Source organism: Lipotes vexillifer, unplaced genomic scaffold (assembly GCF_000442215.2).
Source record: "Lipotes vexillifer unplaced genomic scaffold, Lipotes_vexillifer_v1.1 scaffold213, whole genome shotgun sequence".
Taxonomy (NCBI): Eukaryota; Metazoa; Chordata; class Mammalia; order Artiodactyla; family Lipotidae; genus Lipotes; species Lipotes vexillifer.
Genome location: NW_006780610.1, coordinates 5,989,841 through 6,000,551, shown reverse-complemented (window position 1 = coordinate 6,000,551; position 10,711 = coordinate 5,989,841). Strand labels below are relative to the sequence as shown.

Here is a 10,711-nt window from a genome sequence, read left to right as displayed (position 1 = left end):
AGTTCTGGAAGTTAGGGTATTTGTAAAGGGTGTGTGTGTGTTGGCTAAGATAAAGACCTTTATTGTATTATCAGTTGTTGCCATTTTGTTTTTAAAAAATTATATTAGGCCACTTCAGTGGGGTCTGTGCTGTGGCCGCAGGCAGACTGGCCTGCATAGGTCTGGTCCCTCGTGTCTGCGCTCCCTGGCTCTAAGGCAGTCGATGGGATGGAGCGCTGCAGAGCAGGAGGTGGTGCCCGTCATGGGGCTGGGGCAGCACAAGAGCCTGCTGAGAGGCTTGGGTATGGCGGGCGCCAGACCTTAGGCCTACCCCGCAGGGAGCAACCTGGTGCGGGCTATGGGGACGGAGTGGGGCAGCTGCCACGCTGAGCTGTGAGCCCCGCGCTTCCACTGCCGCTGCCTCGGCCCCTCGCGAAGCGCCGGGCAGCTTGGGAACGTGGCCCTGGAGCAGCTCTGCTTGGTCCTCAAAGTGTTGTTAATAACAATACTTGTAGTGGAAGGGACTGCTGTGGCCAAAAGACCCAAGGTGGACAAAATATTGGAATCAAGCACATTCCTGCAACCCAGTGTGGGATTTGGGTTTGAACCAGCAATGGAGGTCATTTTGCTTCACCAAAGTATCCTGACTCATATTCACCAAACAAAGAATGTATCTACATTTTGGAAGCTGCTCCATGTCAAAAAACAGAGTTGACCTTTGATGAACATTATTATATAGAACCATCATTTGAAAATCGGTTTGATCACTTGGAAGTTCTGGATGGGCCGTTTGGTTTCTCTCCACTTATAGATTGTTACTGTGGTGTGAAAAGTCCTCCATTAATTAGATCACCAGGGAGATTCATGTGGATTAAGTTCAGTTCTGATGAAGAACTTGAAGGACTTGGATTTCCAGCAAAATATTTGTTTATTCCAGATCCAGACTTTACCTACCTAGGAAATTGCCAGTTTGAGCTGTCAGAAGCTGACGGAATAGTATGTTCTAGTGAGGTAGAACAAGAGGAAAACAACAAAACCTGGCCAAGCAGTTGATTGCATATGGACAATTAAAGCTACTCCAAAAGCTAAGTTGACATGGAAAGTGGATCAAGGGACTGACTTCTATGGTGACGCACTGGTTAAGAATCTGCCTACCAATGCAGGGGACATGTGTTGGAGCCCTGGTCTGGGGAGATCCCACATGCTGCAGAGCAACTAAGCCCGTGCACCATAACTACCGAACCTGCGTTCTAGAGCCCGCAAGCCACAACTACTGAGCCCACGTGCTCTATGGCCCGTGAGCCACAACTGCTGAGCCTGTGTGCCACAACTACTGAAGCCTGCATACCTAGAGCCCGTGCTCCACAAGAGAAGCCAGAGAAGCCACTGCAATGAGAAGCCCGCACACTGCAACAAAGAGTAGCCCCCACTCGCTGCAACTAGAGAAAGTCCATGCACAGCAACAAAGACCCAACGCAGCCAAAAATAAATAAATGAATTTATTAAAAAAAGAGTTATATTCAAAGTGTATATATTTTATTTATTTTTATTTTTTTGCGATACGCGGGCCTCTCACCGTTGTGGCCTCTCCCGTTGCAGAGCACAGGCTCTGGACGCACAGGCTCAGCAGCCAGGGCTCACGGGCCCAGCCGCTCCGCGGCATGTGGGATCCTCCCAGACCGGGGCACGAACCCGTGTCCCATGCATCGGCAGGCAGTCTCTCAACCACTGCGCCACCAGGGAAGCCTGAAAGTGTATATATTTTAATTGTGTACATAGTATAACTTATCTGGGCTTACAATTTTATTTTTTGTTTATCAGAGTGATATATGATTATTTAAAATTTTGAATATTACATAAGTACTTATAATTGAGATTATATATATCAACTCTTATGTAATTTATGCATACATTTAGTTATTATATATTCCTGGTTTAAAGAGGTACGTTTCAGGTGTATGTATGTCCTTTCAAAAGGGGAGCAGCTAATCTTTAAATAATTCTAAAACAGCATTTATAGAATTTCATTAGCTAAGAGTTTTACAGACAAATGATTGAGTTCATCCAGTTTCTCTAGCTAGGAAATTTTATATAGATTAACTTTTCCTCACTTTTGGAAAGAGAGAGCACATATAGACATATCTCAGAGATATTGTGTGTTCAGTTCCAGATCACTGTAATAAATCGAATATATCAATAAAGCAACTCACATGAATTTTCGGTTTCCTAGTGCTTATGAAAGTTATATTTATACTGTATTATAATCTACTGTGTGCAATAGCATTGTATCTGAAAAAACGATATGCATACCTTAATTTTAAAATACTTTGTTGCTTAAAAATGCTAACCATTATCTGAGCATTCAGCAAATCATATTCTTTCTGGTGGAAGGGCCTCCTGCCTTGTTGTTGATGGCTGCTGACTGAACAGGGTGGTGATAGCTAAAGATTGTGGCAACTGTGGCAATTTCTTAAAATAAGACAACAATTAAGTTTGCTGCATGAATTGACCCTTCCTTTCACAAACGATTTCTCTCTAGCATGTAATGCTGTTTGATAGCATTTTACCCACAGTAAAATTTCTATATTGGAGTCATTCCTCTCAAATCCCATCACTACTTTATCAACTAAGTTTATATGATGTTCTAAGTCCTTTGTTGTTATTTCAACAGTCTTCACAGCATCTTCACCAGGAGTAGATTTCTTCTCAAGAAACCACTTTTTTGCTCATTCCTAAGGAGTTATAACCAACTCCTTGTTGGTTATAATTTCATCATGAGATTGCAGAAATTCAATCACATTGTCGGGGTCCAATTCTAATTCTGTTTCTCTTGCTGTTTCTACCACATCTGCAATTACTTCTTCCACCAAAGTCTTAAACCCTTCAGAGTCATCCATGAAGGTTGAAATCAACTTTCTCCAAACTCCTGTTAATGTTGATATTTTGACCTCTTTCCATGAATCATGAATGTTCTTAATGACATCTGGAATCCTTTCCAGAAGGCTTCCAGTTGGCTTTGCCCAGATCCAGCAGAGGAAATCACTGTCTATTGCAGCTATAGCCTTATGAAATGTATTTCTTAAATAATAAGACTTGAAAGCCACAGTGACCTCTTGATCCATGGGCTGCAGAATGAATGTTGTGTTAGCAGACACGAAACAACATTAATCTCCATTGGAGATCTTGAGTGACCAGGTGCATTGTCAGTGAGCAGTAATATTTTGAAAGGAATTTTTTTTTCTGATCAATAGGTCTCCACAGTGTGCTTAAAATACTCACTAAACCATCTTTTCAACAGATGTGCTGTCATCTAGGCTTTGTTCTTGTATTTGTAGAGCACAGGCAGAGTAGATTTAGCATAATTCTTAAGGGCCCTTGGATTTTCAGAATGGTAAGTGAGCTTTGGCTTCAACTTCAAGTCACTAGCTACATTAGCCCCTACGTGAGAGTCAGCCTGTCCTTTGAAACTTTGAAGCCAGGCATTGACTTCTCTAATTATGAAAGTCCTAGATAGCATCTTATTCCAGTAGAAGGCTGTTTCATCTACCTTGAAAATCTGCTGTTTAGTGTAACCACCTTCATTAATTATCTTAGATCTTCTGGATAACTTTCTGCAGCTTCTACATCAATACTTGCTGCTTCACCTTGTACTTTGATGTTATGGAGATGACTTCTTTCCTTAAACCCCATGAACCAACCTCTGCCAGCTTCAGTCTTTTTTCTGTGGCTTTCTCACCTCTCTCAGCCTTCATAGAACGGAAGATAGAGTTAGAGCCTTGCTCTGGATTAGGCTTTGGCTTAAGGGAGTGTTGTGGCTGCTTTGATCTTCTCTCCAGACCACTAAAACTTTCTCTGTATCAGTAATAAGGCTCTTCTGCATTTCTATCATTCGTGTGTTCACTGGAGTACCACTTTTTATTTCCTACAATTATTTCTTCTTTGCATTCACATCTTGGCCAACTGTTTGGTGCAAGAAGCCTAGCTTTTGCCCTGTCGGCATTTGACATGTCTTCCTCACTAAGCTTAATCATTTCTAGTTTTTGATTTAAAATGAGAGGTGTGCAGCTCTTCCTTTTACTTGAACACTTAGAAGCGATTGTTGGGTTATTAACTGGCCTAATTTCAATATTGTTGTGTCTCGGAACAGGGAGGCCTGAGGAGAGGGAGAGAGAGGGGGAGATGGCTGGTTAGTGGAGAAGTCAGAACACACACACTTATCAGTTAAATTCACTGTCTTATATAGCTGTAGTTCATGACACCCTGAAAAGATTGCAATGTTAATATCAAAGGTCACTGATGACAGATCACCGTAAAAATATAATAATAATGAAAAAATTGAAATATTGTGAGAATTACCAAAATGTGTCACAGAGACAGAAAGTGAGAAGCTTTTGGAAAAAGGGTGCTGATAGGCTTACTTGATACAGGATTGCCACAAATCTTCAATTTGTAAAAAACTCAATGTGTAAAGTGCAATAAAATGAAGCGTAATAAAACAAGTTATGCCTGTATGCATTTAACAAAAAGTTCATTTAAAATGACAACTCGTTTTTTTCTTTTTTTAAAAAATACTTATTTATTTTTGGCTGTGTTGGTTCTTCGTTGCTGTGCGTGGGCTTTCTCTAGTTGCAGCGAGTGGGGACTACTCTTCGTTGCAGTGCACGGGCTTCTCATTGCGGTGGCTTCTTCTGTTGTGGAGCACGGATTCTAGGCGCGGGCTTCAGTAGTTGTGGCACACGGCCTCAGTAGTTGTGGCTCACGAGCTCTAGAGTGCAGGCTCAGTATTTGTGGCTCATGGGCTTAGTTGCTCTGTGGCATGTGGGATCTTCCTGGACCAGGGATTGAACCCGTGTCCCCTGCATTGGCAGGTAGATTCTAAACCACTGTGCCACCAGGGAAGTCCCAACTCTAGTTTTTTTATAAGGTGAATGATCCAGAAATACTAAGTTTTCAATCTTGTTAGACATATTTTTATTGGTTTCTTTTTTACTGGTCTGTCAGATTATCTGGGATTAACATAACATGACACAGTAAATTAGGTGTGAGAACTAAAAACTATGAAAATTTAGTTAAAAATTAGTTTTCAACTAAAAGTAATTTTTTTTAGTGACAACTGAAGTTTGATCCTTCTGGCCTCTACCTATATTATCTTGTTTAATATATTAAATGTTACACTAAAGTATAATTACATACAATCTTATTACCATACATTAATTGTGGCTTTGGAAAAAACACAGAAAACTTAGATTTTGTAAATGTCTTTCGTGATAGAAAAAGTTAGTGGGTTATCACTAAAGGAATTAATATTTTAATTTCAATTAAACTTGAACTGACTGGGCTTGCTTTTGTTTGTTTTGTTTGTTTGTTTTGTTGGCCCGCGGTACGTGAGCCTCTCACTGCTGTGGCCTCTCCTGCTTCGGAGCCTGTGCTCCGGACGCGCAGGCTCAGCGCCCATGACTCACGGGCCTAGCCACTCCGCGGCACGTGGGATCTTCCCGGACCGGGGCACGAACCCGTGTTCCCTGCATCGTCAGGCGGACTCCCAACCACTGTGCCACCAGGGAAGCCCTGGGCTTGCTTTTAAGTTATTCTTTAAGTAGAAGTGCTTGATCATGTCTCTCTTAAGAGAGAGTACGAGATACTCTCTCTTAAGAAGTTTTAAATATTTAAGTCATATTTTCTTTCTAATATATATGCATGACAGCCATTATTGGGCAGTGATGAATACACTCAACGATCCATACAGTTTGGTGCTACTGCCTAAGGGGCCAGTAGTTGTACCCAGAATTGATTTTGTATCATTAGTGCTAATGTCAACACGGTAAAAATACATGGAATGTCTTAGTATTACTGTGAAAATAGTTTTGACTTTGGGGGACTCCTGAAAGGATTCTGGGACCCTTATGGTCTAAGAACCACATGTAGAGAACCACTGCTTCTGGGGTTTTATTTTTCAAAGGTTTCTTAGATGGTGGCAGATATTTGTAGGCTGAGTAATCTTTGTTTGCCTTTGTTTTTTCATTCCACGGATACTTTGAAGCTAGACATCAGTTAACTTTTCAATGTTTTGTCAATATATGATTTAGGAGATTTCTTGGATTGATTTTTACTTTTTTGGGTTGTGGCAGTTTGCACCTTGATTGATGTCAGGGATCCGAGGTTTTTATTTTTACCTTAAATAATTGAAGAAAACTTTTATTTGTTGTTTGTTTTATAATTTACAAGTTTGTATTTGTTTTAGATATTAGGAAGCAGTGAAGATATTTCCCTTGAGGGATATCATGAATTTTATTTTTTTGTTTTTTGCTTTCGTTTTTTTCTGGCCGCACTGTGTGGCCTGTGGGATCTTAATAACAGTGAATATTATTTGTTTTGTTTTGTTTTGTTTTGGCCTTCTGACATGTGGGATCTTAGTTCCCCAACCAGGGATTGGACCCTCGCCCCCTGCATTGGAAACTTGGAGTCTTAACCACTGGACTGCCAGGGAAGTCCCATGAATTTTATAATAAATGTTCCTGAGCTTCCAAATGAGGAACCAAATTTATACATCATTTTGGAGTAGAAAATTTGATGACAAAAGTATAGCTAAACAGTTTCAAACATATTATAGAGAATCATGGGAGCACATATTTTCCTTCTTCCTTAGTTTATGTTTCAGGGTAAATGTAGCATTCTATCAATACATATTCAGATTGAAAGGGAGACATTGTCCACCTATTCAAAAATGACTTTTCTTTTTCCTTTTTAAATCTGGATAGCTTAATTTTCTCCTTAGCTGTTGTGAAAAAAGTCATAAAAGAAGTTATTTTAGGATGATAGCTTTTCACAGTTGAGTCTGATTTTTATTTATTTGAAGTTTTTTTCTCAGCGATGGCTGAGAATCTATACTCTGTCTATATTTGGTGATAAATATTGTCCATTTTATTTATTAGGTTTTTGTAGCTATTTGAACAAATGTCTTTTCCATTAAAATATGCATGTTAATTAAGCAGTGAAATGATATATTCTGTGAATCTTTAGTAATACATTTCTATTGTCTGAGTTCAATATAATTTTGAATTTGGAATTAATTCAGTTGCTTCATTTCATAGAATTATGAATTTGTAAAATCCAGCTTCAGTTGTTTCTTTTGTTTTTAAAATTAATTAATTTTTGGCTGCGTTGGGTCTTCGTTGCTGCGTTTGGGCTTTCTCTAGTCGCGGCGATTTGAGGCTACTCTTTGTTGCGGTGCGCGGGCTTCTCATTGCAGTGGCTTCTCTTGTTGTGGAACACAGGCTCTAGGCACGTGGGCTTCAGTAGTTGTGGCATGTGGGCTCAGTAGTTGTGGGTCGCGTGCTCTAGAGCACAGGCTCAGTAGTTGTGGTGCATGGGCTTAATTGCTCCATGGCATGTGGGTTCTTCCCGGACCAGGGCTCGAACCCGTGTCCCCTGCATTGGCAGGTGGGTTCTTAACCACTGCGCCACCAGGAAAGTCCACTTAAGTTGCTTCTAATTGTAACTTTGGTGACAGCACATGAGATACTAATTACAAACACTAAGTATACTTAGAGTAAGTTGATAGTGAGTCAGTTTTGTTTTGTTGGAGAAATCGAGCCTATTTAAGTTTTAGTTCATGACAAAGTAATTTTAGTGGAAATAATTATTATATTTTACTTTACATAAATTTTAGAATGAATAAAAATGTGAAAGGAGTGCAGATTTGATTCCATTTTAAGGGAAGACTTCTCAATATCTTAAGTCATTTAATTGGGAAAAAAGCACCTAAGGAGAGAGAGTGAGGTCTACTTTTTTAGTGTCTTCATCAAGTTTTCAGTCTCCGTTACACCAATTTGAGTTTTTAGTTTATGCCTAGCTTGAAGTGAATTGTGAGCATCAAGTTTGAGAGTCTGGAGAGAACTTTTAGGATATTGTAGACCAACTTCATTCATTTACATGGGTTGAAGAATTTGAGCCATGGAAGAGTTAAGTTTCTAGCTTAAGGTCTGTTAGTGAATTAGAAGCAGAGTAGCATCTAGAAAGAAACTCTACTGATGCTAACAGTCTTTCTTGAGACCTATTACATATTTGACAGCAAATCTAACTACATACTTTGACAGCACATCTAACTACATACTTACATTTTGTATACTCTGTACAGTCAGTCTTCACTTTGCAGGCTTCTGATATGCTCGAAGTTCTGTTGGTATAGTTTAGTTAAAAAACACCGGTCACTTAACGACACAGTTCAACTGTCATTTACTGTGGTATGTTAACTGTGAATAATTGTGTAGTGTATAAACTTTGATGCTCGCTCTTCAGTTCACAAATCACTACATATATCAATAGATAGATGCCCATCATAATTGGTGACCAATCACATTACTTCTCTCAAAGTCTGTTGGAGGTTGGTCACTGTGCATCTGTTATTCATTTTTTGTACAGATAGCAAAGTGTACAGATGTGTTACCTCTTTGTTTTCCAATGATAAATTCATGTGACATTTTACAAAACTGGACAATCAAAGGAGAGAGTTGACCAGCAAAGATGGAAGTTCATCAAAGAAATGAAAGGTGATAATACTAGATCGGAAAAATTGGATGTTACAGAAGATTTGAAAATAGGGGCAGGTAGTGAAGATAGGACAAGTACTTTCCTGTATGAAGGTTTGGTATGAACTGTATTGAAAACATGAGATGAATATAAAAAATAAGGTAAAATTGCTTCAACATCATATAGTTTAAATTGTAATAGAAACAGATCTCAATCAGTTTGGCTAGCATTCATGCCAAGCTGCATTGAAAGAAAACTAATTACAAGGAGACTGAAGAAATTTTCATTACCAGTAAGGGCTGGTTTCATTTCAGAATCAGCATGGATTAAAGCTGCTAGAGCAGATAGGGATGCTGCTATGAATTTTACTCCCAGATTCCAAAGATTAGTTGAGCAAATAATTGATCATCAACTATTTAATGTGGGATAGGTCTGTTTTGGAAGGCAGTCTCATCAGTAATTTATGCGATGGAAGACATAGGATCATGAAGTGGTCATAAGGTGGAGAATATAGATATAAAGTCTGAGGAACTTAGTAAAGGCAAATTTATGAACATAAATGAAGAAAAGTGATTGTGACAGAAAGGATGAAAATGTCTCAGAGGAAGTGACTGGCAAAAATATCACGTTAAAGGAACTCTTGGAAGTATATGACAAGATTGAAAGGGCAAAGGATAAAATGTTGCATGTCCAACCAAACTTGGTAAGATTTATGACATTTTGCCAAGGCTTGGAAGAGATACTTATTCTCTATCATAAGTTATATGAGGAAAAGAAGGAGGTAAGCACTGTCTTACTTTCTTGGTAAGGTTTTTACAAAGAAAGAAAATACTGATTCTCAATGTTTCTTATGTTTTGTTTTTTTTTTTAATTTCTTTATTTATTTTGGCTGTGTTGTGTCTTCGTTTCTGTGCGAGGGCTTTCTCTAGTTGAGGCGAGCGGGGGGCCACTCTTCATCGCGGTGCGCGGGCCTCTCACTATCGCGGCCTCTCTTCTTGGGGGGCCTCTCTTCTTGGGGAGCACAGGCTCCAGACGCGCAGGCTCAGCAGTTGTGGCTCACGGGCCCAGTTGCTCCGCGGCATGCGGGATCTTCCCAGACCGGGGCTCGAACCCGTGTCCCCTGCATCGGCAGGCGGACTCTCAACCGCTGCGCCACCAGGGAAGCCCGTTTCTTATGTTTTAAATTATAAAATAGTAAATACTACACAGTATTCTTCATTTCTCTGTACATTTTAACTGACAGTAAAAGAGTCTTAAACAGATCAATGTAATTTTTTCCCTTTAATTATTCAGATTGCTTTGCTTGATTTCAGATTGCAAAGTCATTTTTGTGGTCCTGTACTACAGTGCAAAGTAAGCACTTCCTGTATAAAAAGTATGTTTTTCCCATAAGAAATTTGTTATATTTTCCACGTTGATAAAATGATTATAAAGTTTATCAATATGAATAAATTTGAAGCTTTAAGTAAAGGATGTTTGAATTGGAGTAGCAATAGAGAAAAAAGACTAGCATTACAGTTGTGGGGTTGAGGGAAGAGGATTGGACATTTAATTTGGAGTGGTCTGTTGCAAGCATAAAAACTATTTGATGCTCCTGCTTAATTTTTGAGATTCTTGCAAATTTTAAAGTAAACTGAGGATGTTTACGTTTTTAATATAAAATGAGTTTTAAATACTTATTACCTAGTAAAAGTAATTCTTCTGTTGAGCAAACATTTATTGATCTTCTGTATGTTAGGCACTGTTGTTGTAGGTGCTAGGCTTACAGCAGTATGGAACAGACACAAATCTCTCTAGACTAGAATATACTTTAATTTTCATCCTGCTTTGAACTGGTAAGAACAGATACTACACTTGATCTTAGCCGAAAGGCCGAGAAGTGATTCCCTGCTTTGAGAAATGTGGAGTCTCTAATTCTTTATGAGTCTTGATTTCATTTAGGTTCTGTTGAAAGAAACTAACTAGATTATTTTTACTTTTTGTATAACTTTAAAGGCTTTTGTGTAGACAGTGTTTATTGTTCCTTTTTTAGATAGTCTCCAAAATGGAGTTACAACTCCAGGTTTATATAACCCCTGTCAATGGGATATTTCATGATACAGCTTCAGAGATGTGGATGGGTACTTGATTTCTTATAGAATCCCCAACTTGGGAGTAAAGTTTTTATAGTTGCTGTCATAGATGCATCTGTAGGTGTAGAGCT

The 10,711-nt window shown here is 39.1% G+C and overlaps 1 pseudogene; it reads left to right on the top strand.

The window, feature by feature from the left end:
• Positions 1 to 207: 207 nt before the first annotated feature.
• LOC103069735 (neuropilin and tolloid-like protein 2) overlaps positions 208 to 10,711 on the top strand; it is a 21,095-nt pseudogene continuing 10,591 nt past the window's right edge.